General features: G+C 44.4%; 1 protein-coding gene across 6 annotated transcripts in view; it reads right to left on the reverse strand.

The window, feature by feature from the left end:
• FYN (FYN proto-oncogene, Src family tyrosine kinase) overlaps positions 1-15396 on the reverse strand; it is a 188273-nt gene extending 172877 nt beyond the window's left edge. For 3 of the 6 annotated variants that reach the window (XM_037894654.2, XM_037894653.2, XM_037894651.2), the window contains exon 1: positions 15043-15396. The gene's annotated coding sequence lies outside the window, so the exon portion shown is untranslated. Of the gene's footprint in view, positions 1-14607; positions 14909-15042 lie in introns of those variants that run through there. The other 3 variants (XM_037894652.2, XM_043542819.1, XM_043542821.1) reach the window with 3 other exon arrangements.
• Between the last annotated feature and the right edge of the window lie 630 nt (positions 15397-16026).

Consider the following 16026-nt stretch of genomic DNA (forward strand, 5'->3'; position numbering starts at 1 on the left):
GTTCCGGGAGGGGGTGGTCAAGGGACAGGGAGCAGGGGTGGGTGGATGGGTCGGGGATTCTGATGGGGGCAGTCAGGGGGAGGAAAGTGGGAGGGGGCAGATAGAGGGCGGGGGCTAGGCTGTTTGGGGAGGCACAGCCTTTCCTACCCAGCCCTCCATACAGTTTTGGAACCCCGATGTGGCCCTCAGGCCAAAAAGTTTGCCCACCCCTGTATTAGAATCTCAATATATTACTGTACTATCACTCACAATTTGGGACACTGGAACTGCACACTTGTTAGTTTGAAACCTCACATCTGTTACTGAATGTGACATTTAAAGTGGCTTACTAAGTATCCTATTCAATAACTATCACAGGGACATAAATAGAACACACACAATGTCTCTTTTAGTGGACATATTTTCTTGTATGTATTTTCTTCATTATTTTACTAAAAATAATCACCGTGGTACTAAGTTGTTGCCTCAGTTTATATTACTGCATGCTGCAAGAAAACTGCTTAGTGCAAAATGTGCAGCACAATTTAAAAAGACCAAATGTTTTCAGGTGCAAAGTTGGTCATTTTAAACAAACACTGGCATGCTATCTGCCCCTTTAAATATCAAGGAGTTTTAAAATGCAATAAGAAAAAACTACAAGTACACCAAGGGATAAGATCCTCAGCTGGAGTCAACTGTTAGAGCTTCAGCAGCTTCAGTGGAGCGATGACAACTTGTACCAGTGGAGAATGTCTCTCAAAATGCCTGTTTAATTTGCTAAATTAAAATTTGAGAAGAAAAACTGTACTTTCCAGGAAGAACTCCATAATAGACCTCTGATAAAAAACAAACACCCTTCTTAGTTCTAGAAACTGACCTCAGCTATACTAACATAGTTAAAAGAAAATCTAAAGTAAAACGCATTATTGTAGGTGACATTTTCTTTTAAAGTGATACTTCAACACCTTTTCACTAGATTGCTCTACAAATCACTTTCCATGTGATATTACTACTTCAGTAACCCTAAACTCTAACTTAAATCTGTTATGTGGTTTGACTGCCATTTCCTCTTCACATTTTCTCAGCCAAAACAAGTAGTGTACATATATAAACTGATGGCACAATACCAAGTTTTTACTGTCACAAGTTTGGGATGGCCAGGTTACTCACATACGTGGTGGAACCATTAGCAAGACTTCCAAAGCAAGTAGAAATAGGAACTCCCCCTGCATCGTCACACAGGTTTTGAGAAGAACATGGAACAAAATAAGCCTCTCTCTGTTTTTTCCATCTTTGGAGTACACCAGCAACTATTGTTCAATTATGACATTGCACAACATTGAATCCATGAATCAATTTACATAATGATTTGAAATGTATTCAATTTGTCAAATACAAGAGCACATATACAGCCTACATAAATTTACCCTGCAGACAAGACAATGCCTTTGAGTTGTATTACTATATGTAAAAAGAAAAGGAGTACTTGTGGCACCTTAGAGACTAACCAATTTATTTGAGCATGAGCTTTCGTGAGCTACAGCTCACTTCATCGGATGCATCCGATGAAGTGAGCTGTAGCTCACGAAAGCTCATGCTCAAATAAATTGGTTAGTCTCTAAGGTGCCACAAGTACTCCTTTTCTTTTTGCGAATACAGACTAACACGGCTGGTACTACATATAGTAATGACAGGTTTCAGAGTATGTGAAAAAGTATTCTCCCTCTCATTGTAACATGATTTGAAGGAAGGATGCAATAGTGTCTAGAAATAAAGTCTTATAACTGCAGTGCAGATTCTTATCGTGTTATGTCTTCCGATCGCAATTCTGGGCAGTTGTTAAAGGTGCAACTCCCTGTCAGCGTTACAGTAATCCCTCCTCCTGGGGGGATGGATACACTGAAGTAACGCCTATGTATTTTTTATGCCTAAAACTAGACTAAAACAAGTTTTACGATCAAGTAGTGAGTGTCTTCTAAATTTTAACATATTTTGTTTTAGGGCACAATAAGCATAATAAGTGTACATTTAACCAGCTAATCTTTTTTAGGTCACTTCTCTCATAAAGTACTTTCTAATGCAATAAAGCAAGTTTATTCTTTATATATTACTTCCCCCTCCAGGAGTCAGATGTTGGACCCACCACAGTAAAAAGACAAAACTCACCATTACTTTCGATAGGTGCAGGATTAGGCCTAAAGTTTTGGCTAAAGATCACATGTAATGGGGTAGTCACCCTGCTCCGGCCCTGAAGGGGTTAAAACAGCCCTGGGAGAGGGCTGCCCTGGGGAGCCAATAGTAGAAGCAGCCCTGCAGAGGGCTGGGGAAAAGGAGTGAAAGCAGCAAAGCTAGGCTGATTGGGAAAGCAGCCACAGCTGCGGCAAGCTCTATTAGGGCCCAGCTGGCCCTGATAAGAGGGCTGGGGGCCAGGAGCTGGAGGAGTCTCACTTTAGCCCTGGAATGGGAAAGACTAGGGAGCAAGGTACCTGAAGTGGAGTAGTGCTGGGGAAAGGCAAAGGGCGCTCCAGCCCGGTAAACCCCCAGGCTGCAGGCCTTGTTGAAGGCCTATGAAAGGTATTGGGGCTGCAGAGGGGCAGCCCAGGGATAGGCAAAGGCAGCAGGTCCTAACCCCTTGCCAATGATGAGTGGCCATTACAGACTGCAGTCTGCCCCAGTGAACGGGGGCTAAATGATGACTAGCAGCACCCACTGAGGCAAGGTGGGTTTAGAGCAGAGGTAGGCAAACTATGGCCCCACGGGACCATCCTGCCTGGCACCTGAGCTCCTGGCCCGGCAGGCTAGCCCTGGGCCCTCCCCTGCTGTCCCTCCTCCCCCACAGCTATGCCGCCGTGTGGGCAGCACTCTGGGCAGCAGGGCTGTGCGCTTATGCTGGGCAGCATGTCTGGCTCTGGGCAGCGCGGCTACCAGACATGCTGCTCTGAGCGGCATGGTAAGGGGGTGGGCGCTGGGGGGTTGGATAAGGGGCAGGAGATCTTGGGGGAGCAGGGGGCGGTTGGATGGGGCATTGGTCCTGGGTGGTCAGGGAATGGGGAACATGGGGTGGTTGGATAGGGCAGAGGGGGGGGGGAGACAGGGGGACTTAGATAGGGGGTGGGGTCTGGGGGGCAGTTAGGGGTGGGGGGGGGTTGGATGAGGGGGTTCTGAGGGGGGGGGCAGGAAGTGGGAGAGATCAGATAGGGGGCAGGGGCCAGGCTGTTTGGGGAGGCACAGCCTTCCCTACCCAGCCCTCCATACAGTTTTGCACTCTGATGTGGCCCTTGGGCCAAAAAGTTTACCCACCCATGGTTTAGAGGGTTGGGGATTCCCCTGGGTGTGGCGACCCAGAGTGTGGGGGTACTTCTGGGGGTGCCCTGAGATAAAGGGCACCGGGGTCCGGGAGGGACACGGGGGCCTGAAGCAGGCGAGACACTGGCCGGCAGAGGGCGCTCTAAAGTTGGAAAAGAGCTAATTCCCAGATGACCAGCAGGAGGCGCCACACCGGTGAGTCCTTGCTTTGCTACACCACATTTTTGCTCCGAAACCAATTAATAAACCAAACTAAACCCCACCAAATAGTTCTACTGAACTATATTAGCCATAAGAGTATTAAATCTAACTTGAGTAAGATGTAGTTTACATGACACATCATTAAACAGTTGACCACAAAGACGTAATTTGGCTGGCTTGTTTGACAAATTCTTATGCATGGAAAAAATATCCCTACAGTGGTTTAAATGAGTTCTTAATGAAATCACCATGAATATTACATTCAAGGGCCTTACACCATCCACTATTCAATGAATCATGTGATAGTCTTGTAATTGTTATGCTTACTAACTCCAAACAGCAGTTCTCACCATCAAAACTAAGAACTGGGTTGAGGGAGAAATCAAATACAGCCTTTAGTATTCTGCATACTAATGCATAAATCAAGTCATTTAACTCTTGAAAAAGTTCTGTTTTGGAAACATTAAAAACACCTTTAAAAACGATTTGATCAACACCAGAGGGCCTAAAAGTAATAACTTAAAAAGAGAACCCAATCCCCCCACTACCATCTTCTATTCTACCTCTTACATGAGAGCCACTGGAGCTGCTCTCAAACTCACAGAAATAAATTCTCTTATGAACTGGATGCTTTTACTATTCAATACATAATGACTGACCAGAACTGATGAGGCACACATCACGTTTTCTTTAGTCCATAATTTCTTTTATTCATTTTGGCATCCCTGCTTGGATGTTAAGACTAGACATTCTGCTCCAGTTTTCAGCATGCCAGTAATGCTGGCTTAAGTGAGGAAGGCTGACAACTCTAGTGCTTGTCCTCCAGTTCCCCTCATTCATAAAAGGTAACCATTGAACTTCAAGTAGAAGGAAGAGAGTTCTTTTTTCATAAGATTTTTCTCCTGAGGGCTCTTTTCCCAGTCAGCCTGTTCATTTAGTTACCTTTACCACCAAGAAAACCTCTAACTCTGGCAGGCTGAAATCAAAGTTAAGTACTAATGTGTGCTTGAGCAAAGAACAATACAACCTCTCTAGCATAAGAGAAATTTCAGATTTTTTTAAAGAAGTGTTGATAAAGTTGTTATAATCCAACATTATATAATGTAACCACACTATGTCCATTATTAATCTAACATATGCCATTTACTCTACATGTGTTGCATCCAGAGTATAGTATGTAGCAGTAAGCATGACTGCACTTGTTTGGATCCAAACTTGACTTTTTTTTTTTATATAGGAGAGATTTAAAGCACAAAGAGAATGTCTCTCAGCTCTGCTTCATGAGTTCATCCAGGCCCTAAAAGTACCAGAAGAAAGGAAATTCCCAATGATTTGTGACCTGAATATCTTGCAAGCAATACTGGGTTTACAATGGTGCCGGGGCCACATGCAGAAGGGGCCTATAACCAATATTGGGGCAGCCCAGACTGGGAGCTCTGTTTGGCCGGGCTGCTGAGCGCACCCGGTACTGGGGCAGCCGCTGCCTGTGCCCCCTGGAGGCTTCGACTGGACTTTGTGGCTGGCAGCCAGATGCAGAGCCATCGTTGCCCGGGGAGGGGAAGCAAGGTGCCCACTGAGCGCCTCTCCCTGCCTGGAATGACTCTGTGAGGCTCCAGTGGCTGGGGGCTGTGGGTCAGCCCCTTGGCTGTGCTCCTGTCTTTGCGAGATGAGGTACAGGGAGAACAGCAGGAACCTGGGAGAAGGGGAGCTCAGCAGCCTGGCACGGGCTAGGGACACTGGCCCTCCGAGTTCACTCCAACCATGGGTGGGACTTGAGCTTCCAACTTTCTCAGTGCCCAGGCCTGGTGAGGGGGAAGTGATCACTCACTAGGCGCCTCATGCTCTGGTTGGAAGGGTGCCATCTCTCAGAAAGGCACAGGGCACAGAGCCATGTGCCTGCTGAGCACCCATGCACAGTCCACCTCCCCAGGGTATGGGTGACCTAAGCAAGCTGGTTAGAAGTCCCAGAGACTGTCTGATCTGCTCTGCTCCCCTCCCGCCCTGTCTTCCCAAACATGCAGCCTCAAGCTCCCTGACTCCTGAGCAGAATATTCAGCAAGGGGGACTCAAGGGGATGGGGAATGTTCCTTCTCAGAGAGAGAGAGGTTTTGATTTGTGCCCTGACATAATCTGTGACCTTTTAAGGAGCAGCTGCATGAGCCTTGGCTTATTTATGGGGAATGAGAAGAGTGTGATTGCTCCCGTAATCGTATTTAATGCAGATGGGTACGATGGAGTTATTATATAGCAACCAGGCACGGAGAGAGTGTGTTTCTTTTCTCTCTCTGCTGTGTTCCCATGAGCGTTTTCTGTTGAGCTCTTAAACTTGCTTTAAAATAACTATTTCACTTCACGCTGAATGGCCTAGGCCCAGCATATCTCAAAGACTGCCTGAAGCTCCAGGATGAAGATCATGATTTACAACTTTGCTTGTCAGGCAAAGATAATTTTCTACCCGTAGGGTAAAGTTTGTCTGTGTGGGAGACAGAGCTTTCTCAGGGGCTGGTCCAAGATTGTGGCATGAAACTTTCACAGGATCGAAGGACCATCACAAACCACACCACCTTCAGCTGCAATAGCAGTTTTTATCCACCAGGTTTTATTTTGTATTTGTTCTTTTATAATTTAATTTTTTCCCTAGGGCTACCACTGCTGGTACCCTAGTCGCAGCCACCTCCATCTGCAACTGAAACTTGTAAATAAACCTGTGCAGCTGTGTCAAAGACAACTTCTGTGTCGATCTCCTGTCTTTTACAATAATTTCTCATGGGGGGGGGGGGGGCACAAATATGTTTTGTGCCAGGCACACAAAAGGTTAATCTGGCCCTGCTTGCAAGCAACTCTGTTACTCAGATTTCCAAACTAAAAATATTCACAGGGGATTTGGATGAACTGTGGGGTTCAGGAATTCAAGCCAACCCATTGGAGGGTCCCTCAGCACTAGTTACTGTACATCACTGCAGGGGGGCAACTGACCCACTCCTAAAAAGATAGGCTGATTGGGTGGGAGCTTTGCTAATCAGGCCACAGCTGACCCCAATAAAAGGGCTGAGGGCAGAGCTAGGTCGCCCTAAGGAGCAAGGGTACCTGCAGCTGATTGTGCTAGGGAAGGGCAAAGGAGCCGGGGAGCTCTAGCCTGGCAACTCCCCTGGCTGAGGCCTTGGGTAAGGCCTAAGAAGGTACTGGGGCTGCAGAGGGGCAGCCCGGGGATAGGCGGAGGTAGCTAGTCCAACCCCCTTGCCAATGATGAGTGGCCATTATAGACTGCAGTTTGCCCCAGTTAGAGGGGGCTAGATGATGACTGGCAGTAGCCACTGAGGCAAGGGGGGTGTAAAGGGTTGGGGGTTCCCCTGGGAAGGAAGACCCAGTGTGTGGGGGTAAGGGTCACCGGGGTCCAGGAGGGACACAGAGGCCCTAAGGCAGGCAAGACACCAAACAGCAGAGGACACTCTGAGGCTACAAAAGAGCTAATTCCCAAACAACCAGCAGGAGGCGTCACGCCGGTGAGTCATCGCTTCACTACAATCACTAATGCTAGAATGTAGTAAAACTGATGGACGCAAGTAGTACCTTCAGACCAAGGATCTTAAAACACTTGTAAAATAAGGTAATTTACCCTTCTTTGTAAAGTAGAAAAGATGGAGGCACAGAATTTAAGATGACTAAGCAAGACAATAGCTGAGTAAGGAAAAGAAGCAGCCATGTCTCCTAAACGCCCTCTCTCTCATTCTAAAGAGCAGATAGCAATAGATCCCCATCCACTGCAAAAGTAAAAATATAAGACAGAGAAGCTGTTTTAGCATGTTAACAGAGTAGATAGTGAGAGACTCCAAGAGGGCCCATCTACAAGATGGACTAAAAACCAGCTAAAATTAACCTCCCATTTTTATTTTTTTTTAAAAGAGACATTATTTGCAGAAGAGTAACTCCCCTACTGGAAAAGCAGAGGCGTTTATTCCTAGTCTTACACTTACCCATGCAGATGTGGTTACATCAAACCCATTGCTTCTTAGTGAGATATGTATAAAGAAAAACCCAGCCATAGTTACAAACTTTCTCACTCTGAACAATAATGGAGTTAATAGCTCCATCATACCTGCTGTAATCCCCACAGACAAAGTGAACGAGTTACAGTAGCAATAGTGTCAGCCCCATGACAAAATGTCATCTTACCTTCCTGTCTTATGCTAAGTTGTAAAATAGTGACCAGCTGAGGACAACTTATGGGGACTTAATTAGTATAAAGCAAAGTCTAGGGAGAATTAATGTGAATCAAAACTGAACATGTAAAATACTGACAACCTTTACTCCATGCTTAATGCCGTCCCATGAGTCGTAGGATGTTGGCTGATAACTTCTCAGTATCAGCCTTCACTAATATACTTGTGAAACAATGTTTCCAAAGCAGGAACTACCTTGACAAATGAAGACCGGACAAACGCATACAACAAAAAAGAATAAGAAAGCAAGCATGTCAAATATTCAACACATTTTGAACAGTGATCATATATAATATTTTTACTAGAGAAAAATTAAAAGTGCTGTAGAATAGCGGAAGCTGCTAGGACTCTCCTTGGGTTAAAAAAAAAGTCTTGAGGCATTTATACTGTACTCACAACAGTATCAAATTTACCATTAACCCCAATTTTTGCTATCTTGACAGTATGATTTTTATAAAATGCCAAGATGTGCTATGAACAGTGCAAAAACATAAGGTGGCATACTTCATCTTTTCGCAAACTGATTGTATCTTGGAGATCTTTCAAAGAGTAAATATTAAAAAAAAAAAAATTTTTGTACAAATAATAGACCACTTAATTAAAAGGAGGGCTTAACAGGTCACAAAATTTACTAGCTCATGCACATCTACTCATCTTCCCTTTACTATGATAGTGATTAAAAACAGACTAATATTTTTTTTCACTCCAATAGTCCAACCACTACATTCACCTTGGGCTAGTGGATTTGCAGAGCACTCTCTTTGGTGCTAAGCTAGTCCACCCACAGCAGGCTCTATCTCGAATTCCATAGAGACAAACTTAAAGGAAGACTGCCTGCCTGTGGATCCTATATCTTCACCAACCAACACCAGAAAAGGTAGATTTGGGGAACTAAAATGTTGTATGTTGCAATTTGATCCCTCAAGCTACCCTGTTGCTGAAGGTCAGGCAAAATTTATTCATGTCATAAATGGGAAAAAAAAATCAAAAGCATTTATAAACTGGGTGATTATTTGGAAAACAGCAGCCTGAATTGCAAACACATGCTCCTACAATATAAAGGTTTGTAGCCCTGAATTTGGAATAGCACAAGTGGTATAGCTCTAAGTGAATTCTGCAATTTATGGGAACCTGTTTGGGACAAGACTTTTATCACCCCAATATACTCTGTAAATATCACACAAATATTTGAGAAATTTTCTTTTTCTAAAATGGCACGTAAGCCATAAATTGGATTTCACATCTTAGTTCGTATTCCTGACAGTTAAGGGGCAAGTTCACTGCTGGCATAATTGAATGTGGCCCAAAAATTCATTGAATGTGGCCCAAAAACCTATGCTTGAACAACATGCGAAAAGTGACGAGGAAAATAAAGTTTCAGATTCCAGAAAAGGCATTCTGTTTTCCCGATTGATCAAAAGTATGTGAATAACTCCACATCCGTGTTTTGACCTGTAAGCGTTGCTGTTACCAAAGTGTGCTAAACTATGGGCTTCTTTCTCACGCTGCGTCAAATGCCATGCCGAGCATATGCAACGTTTATAGTTGAATTCTATTCAGTCAGTTTTCAGTCTAAGACTTCTACGGTAGCAGTCTGCAGACCACAGGCTGAATTTCCAAAGGAGGTCCGCACCTCATTTCAGAATGTTTTAACGGTCCGCAAATGAAAAAAAGGTTGAAAACTAGTCTTCTAAATAGTAAGCCAGCTAACAGATGCTTAAATGTTGCTGATTTGTGTTTGCACTGAAACGGAAGCTTTAACAAAACTCTATTCATTTTTGTATAGATACGTAATGCGATGCCTGAATCTCTCTCATAAGGTCTTAGGAAGAGTGTCTGCCATGAAACTGGATTTTTTTCTTTTTTAAATTAAAGGGTCTTTCTGTGATGCATCTACATTCTTCAGACATCACCTCTGCATGAGCCTTCCTTTCCTCTGTTGCTACTTTTAAGCTCCTTGAGCTCTCTTCACCTCTTTATCCAGGTATCTCCTTGGCTTCTGACGCGTCTCTTACCTTTTTTAGGCTCTCTTCTACTTCTTTGCACATCATGCTGTTACTGTCAGTTCAGCTTCAGAACAATTTTCAGTCACTTCATTACAAGTGACATAATGTAGTCATTTAACAAAATATTTTTAAAAGGGCTTCTTAAGGCTTTAGAACTGACACTTCGTGAGTCATCTGAAGCATAAACCCTGTGACTCAAGATTAACCTAACCTTGTTTTCACAATGAGGGCTCTAGGTTTTAACTAGCACCTATCTTTTAGAGCTATGCTACAGGGTTTCCTTTATGTTGTCCTACAAAGTTCTTTCCAATGCTATCCTACAAAACTGTAAAGTGCAATTAGATGATGTGAAGCACTCTCCCCTGGCAGCACAGCTCACTGGACATCCACCTGTTTCAGAGATAAGCATGCCACAAGGAGCAACTTCCCACTCTTTCCAGCTCCTTACAACTACTGCATACCTACAGCATGGCATTGACATGGATTTATGTGGGCTCAAGAGAAGAGGGAGCATATTATGTTGGCTCTTCTCCTCCCTTTCTGCTACAGTTGGGGATTTTTCCTCCTCCCTTCTATTTGCTTGCCTCCAGCCCTCACAACTGCAATACATAGTTTATTTTATTGCATTGGGTCTCAGCATGAAGTATGGTATTTACTAAACTTGGAGCTGCTCTTTGATTAAAGATATTTTTGTGTAATTCATTTGCTTACTCGCAAAAACTCTGCAAAGTTATTTGTGTAGTCAAAGAATGTTTTCAGATATAAGGCTTTGCTGGAGTTAATGTAATCCTTTCAGTTAAAAAAAGGTTTTATGCTAAATAAAGACCTTGGTCCAACTCTGGGCTAGTCTTTTAGTAGTCTCGCTACCTGTGCTATGCTTCCACAGTTGGGATAAGCAGGGTGTTTAAGCTAGAGTTCCCTCAAAATCAAGTGATATAGGTTCCTGGCCTCTCAGTTCTGAAACTCACTTCCTCTCCTGTTCTGAGGTCGCCCAAACAAGTTATTTTTGTGAGGCGCATTTTGGGGGGCTGGGAACACATAGCAGGAATGTTGACTAATGCATGGAATTCAGCGGGTAAAGCTGGTGAGGAAAAAATTCAGACTCATTTTCCAATGGAAAATGGAGTTCCATTTAAATTGAAACTCTTCACAAGATTAGTTTCAATTTTGCAGAAGTTTCATTTTGGAACAAAAAAATCAAAACATTCTGACAACAGCGAAACATCTTATTTCAGCATTTTCAGAATAAAACATTTTAATTTTTGTTTTGAAGCTTAACGCAATGTGAAACAAAGTCAAATTATACAGTATAAAATAAGAGTCCAAGTTGAAACAAAAGGTCGCAACTGCCCTGAAACAAAAAAAGCTTAGTGATTTTCCTTTGTGGAGAATTTTGAGAGTGTTGTTCTGATTTGAAATGAAGCTAAATTTCAAAATCCTTCGCAAATCGAACTGTCATCCTTCAGCCAGCGCTAGATAGAAGATGGGATACTTTTCCTTTGCTGCAAGGCCTAATTAGTTACTGATGGTCAAAGTTATTAGTTTTGTGTTTAGGGCCCCACTCCTGAAGAGACACGTATTCCTGAAGAGATAAGTATTCACACTAACTTCAATGAGGCTGCTTGCATGAGTAAAATTAAGCACATACACAAAAGTGTATAAGAATCTGGTTTTCCATTTGATGTGGTAAGTGTCAATGGCACCTAAGCCCATATCCTCAAGAGGTATTTATATGCCTAACTCCACTTGAAACCAACAGGAGTCAGAAGCCTACAGAACTCTGAAGATCTGGACTGTACATTCTACGATAGATGCTTTTTTGGACAGTTGCTTACAAATGTGAAGTAAAATAACAGCCTTTTTCATAAGTGATGAGAACTTGAAATGCTAACTGAAGTCAGCAGGCACTACAAGCGCTCAGCATCTTTGAAAAACTAAATAAATTGCTGACCTGCAACATATAGATCCAAAACCTGCAAGCCCTTATTCACTGAACTAATCCTTAATTGCTAGACCAATGAGACTACTGAGGCAAGGGCTGGCAGGGTCAAGTCCTATTTTTCTAGCAGTGACTCAATCAGTACAGTGAATTCTTGGAGGGCAGAGTGGGGGGCATTATTAGTTCTCTTACTCTTGAAAAAAGATCATTGTAAGAGTACACAATGTCAAACACAGAACTGTGATAAGCTCATATGTACAATGCTTTGAATATGTAATAATTTATGCAGAACTAATCCTTCCTAACAACCGAAAATATGACACTCGTGAGGTATACACAACATTAAATCACCATGGAGGGACCATGTAGTTTTAACTTGTCTACTGAATTTTTATTAGACAATAAATCCAGTGAAAATCATATCATGCCTGTGTGTTCATTCTAATCGAGCCCATAGAGCCACTGGCCCGAAAGGTCCTTTTCATACTATACTCCACTTGTGCACATTTGGAAAATGTTTCTTAGATGCTTCATGCAATGTAATTGTTTAACAATTACAACTATATTAAGACAATTGATTTTACAACATTCTTTGTATTTTACTCTGAATTTTTATATTAACTGGTTTTATTTTTTAAAAATCTAATATCAGTTTTAACAGTGAAGTTAAACTACAATAAAGGTTATTTTTTCCATAATATCTTCACTGACAGCTCTGCCTAATATTTTTTCATCTCTACATGCAGGTGTCCTTTATTGCCTAATAAGGACTGTATTCAACCACTCCGAAAACTATTTCCTGTTAAGTTATATTAAAGTTTATAATTAAGTAATATCCCCATGCCATTACACATTTTATCAAAAGATAATATAGCATGACTTCAGTTGTGTGTCCAGAGCTGAGGGTACATAATAATGTCAAAGTTAATTGCCTCGCAGAAGACACCCCGATGAAGGAAATCATTACTATTGCACAAACATGGTATTGAAATGAGTTCAGAAATTGATACTTTCTAAGTTATTTAATTGTTAGTGCTTAATACTAATAGACTCACAGAAAAAATCCACCACAACAATCTGAATATTCCAGTGAGCTTCTCACATGAGTTTACAGAACAACAGGAGTGAAAAAAGCTTAGTCCATATTATAACTGAAAAGGCAGCTATTAAGCCACATTACTTTTAATGAAAAAAACTGGTCACTAACTTACCAAAATGTATTAAAAGTGATTCCGTTTTTTTCAAGAGGAACCTGGGCAAGACACTTTGTTTTAAAAATTATTCTGATGTAAATATCATACATAATGGACATCCATTAGGTTCAACTAATTTTTTTTCTTAGAATGTGCATTAAGCATTAAAGGTTTGAGTGAATTCTCTATTATTCCAAGATCTTCTGCACTGCTGGCTTGGATGATTTCAAGTGGCGGGGGAAAGTTGGGGGGGAATAAGGACATCACTTTTGGTTAACTTTAAAAAAATCACTATTGTTACAAAAACAACTCAAATGGTTATAACAAATATTAAAAAGACATTTTCCTCCTATATATTGCCCCCACTTAGTTTGCTTTGTTCATTTAACAGAACTTTATATACAGTTTTCTCTGTGTAGGTTTTCATCTCCTGTGACAGACTTATTTTTAAAAAATTGGAAAATGTGATTGTAAAACCACACAACTCAGCATGTGAGTGTAGTGTTGGAAACTACTTTCAGTTCATTATTGAAATGGTCTTTATTTCAAGTTGACAGTGTCCCTTTAATTTACTGTTCTTTATCTACGGGAGCTAGACAAAACCCTAACAAACCCACTTCCTCTACAAACATATAAGCAAAAGATCTTCACCTGCAATTGCTCAGAGCATTGGCAAGGGAGTACCAGTTAAAAGATATTTAGAAAACTGGAAAGTATGACAGCCGTTTGGGTGGTTAGAGGAAGGATGTGGGAGGTAAGGAGGCAGCATACAGGCAGGAAAGTGACAAGGTCTCTAAAAGCATTTTCAGTACTCTGTGTTTTTTACAAACCAACTCTGTTATTAATCATTCTAAGAAATAGAATGTATCAACATGACTGATGAAAAACTGCACTGTGTTCCCTTGCACTTGACGAAAATCTTCTCCTTAAGCATCAGCCCCATCTCTCTCTCCGTCCCCCATCACTACTGAATGGATGAGGCTATTATGTTCTCATTTTAGAATTAAAGAAATCCACATGGAGCAGCAGCAAGGCAAGTTATTGAGGCAGTAGAAACCAGATTTAACATTATTAAAGAAACTCTGACTACATATATACTGTAGCTTTGCAGATGCAGCAAAATGTTGGCACCCGTGGTGTGGCATTTGGTATCTTTCACTAATCTAAATGTGGCTGGAAAGGAATTGAGAGCAGATCAGCAGCTTCATCTGGAGAGAGAGAAGCCTCAGGGCAGGGAACAGAGAAAAGAAACAAGAAGCAAACCTCCTTTCAAATCCTACCACCCTTGGGCATTTTGTGCCTCGCTTCACTGAAAGGGCCCTTTGTCACACACACAAATCCTATAAAATTTAAGAGGGATTTAAGAGGGTCATTTTATTTATTATTCCTCCCTCCCCCTTTTCTCTCCCCTAAATTGCAGCAAAGTAAACCCCTGTGATGAATCTCAGTTACCTCTTTCGAGCTCAGTAACTAATAAAGCCTCAGCCTGCAGTTCAAGAGTTAAAATGGGGGTGGGGATAGCAATGGGACAAAACCAAAAACATGCAAATGGTCCAAAGCAGGAGAAAGGCAGCATGGGTCAGAGCCTAGCTACACACGAGCATCAATTATTAAATGATTACATCATAGTTCGTATTTAGCTCCTCTAGAGAGCTTCAGAGCCACACAAAAATTAAACAGAAACGTGAATTGATCAAGCCGCACAGCGCCACGGGCTCCCCGCCCCCCCGCAAGCCTGTTATTTTCTGCCAGAACTCGCTAACCATCGCCCATCATCCTCACCCTCAGCAGGGTCACAACAGTCCACCCCCCTGGGCCACATGATCACCAGCAACAATAAAGCTTCGGTTTTTCTTGGGGGTAAACTACTACTGGAGGGGGAGCCAAAAACAAACGTTTAAGGAAAAATACATAAAACTGATGCAAGGCGTCTGCATCCGCAGCCTCTCCCCCTCCCCTCCTGGCACCGCTCCCCTTGGCGGGGCTCCAGCCGCACGCCCAGGCCAGGGGGCTCGGGGTGGAGGGCACCTGCAGCAGCGTTGCCCCGACCTCTCCTGAGAAAGCCTCCCACACACCCACCGACACCCACACAAAGGAAACGACACAGCAGCGGCGGCCCAGCAGCATCCCCTCCTCCCCCCAGAAACACCCCCCCCCCCCGGGCCGCAGCCGGGCCCCCGGGGGTTTCGCTCCCTTACCTGAGGCTCAGCGCGGGGCTGGCGCGGCGAAGCCAGGCTCACAGCATCCCCCTCGCGGCAGGGGGCCCTCCCCGGGTGACTCCTCCCCGCCCGCCAACGCCGGCCCTTCCAGGGACCACAGGGGCGCAGCAAGGAGCGGGGCGAGCTCCGGCGGCTCCGCGCCCAGGCAGCGAAGACCCCGGGAGCCGAGGCGGCGGCGCGCGGGCGGCAGCCGGGGGAGGGAGGGAGACGGGCGGGCAGGGGCGTCGCTCCGACTCGCCGCGTCCTCCCCGCCTCAGCGACAGCGGCGGAGCCCGGCTCCGGCTCTCTCCCCCCCGCCTGACAGATGGCGCAACCGCAGCCGCGCCCCCGGCCAACTCGCGCTGCTTCGCCGGAGCCGGGTCCCCCCACCGCGGGGGCGGCCCGAGACTGGCAGCCCCAGCCGGCCTATGGCGAGGCGCAGCGGCTGGGGAGGGGGCTGCCGCAGTTATTGGCAGGCGGCGGCGGCAGAGGAGGAGCTGGGGTGCGGTGTGTTAGGTTGGGCGCCCCCGGCTTGCAGCGGGGTGGGTGTCTAGGTGGGGCTGGTGCCTTGGCAGAGCGGTAGCATCAGGCACAGCACCCTTCGTTTGCCGGTCGCTCTCCCCTCTGCCCTGCTGTGCTCTGTAATCCCAGCAATGATCCCTTCCAGCTGCACACTGACGCCAAGGCTAGGGGCACCTGGGCGTTCTCCAGTCTGACTAGTGATGGTTGGGGGCAGGTAGCAAAGTTCAGAGAAGGTTGGAGCAGTGGGGCTGGAAGTAGCGGTGCTGCCGCACCCCCTGGCTTGAAGTAGTAATAATAAACACCCAATGTATGGTTTCCCTTATCAGCACCCCCACTACAAAAATTGTGCCAGCAGCCCTGGGTTGGAGGTTTTAAACCATCCTCTTCTCCCCAGGAAAAATGCAGAAGCTCAGAACTGGGGGCTTGGATAGGCCCATGGTGGCTTTAATGACCCTCTTCAAA

The sequence above is a fragment of the Chelonia mydas genome, chromosome 3 (genome assembly GCF_015237465.2).
Source record: "Chelonia mydas isolate rCheMyd1 chromosome 3, rCheMyd1.pri.v2, whole genome shotgun sequence".
Classification (NCBI taxonomy): domain Eukaryota; kingdom Metazoa; phylum Chordata; order Testudines; family Cheloniidae; genus Chelonia; species Chelonia mydas.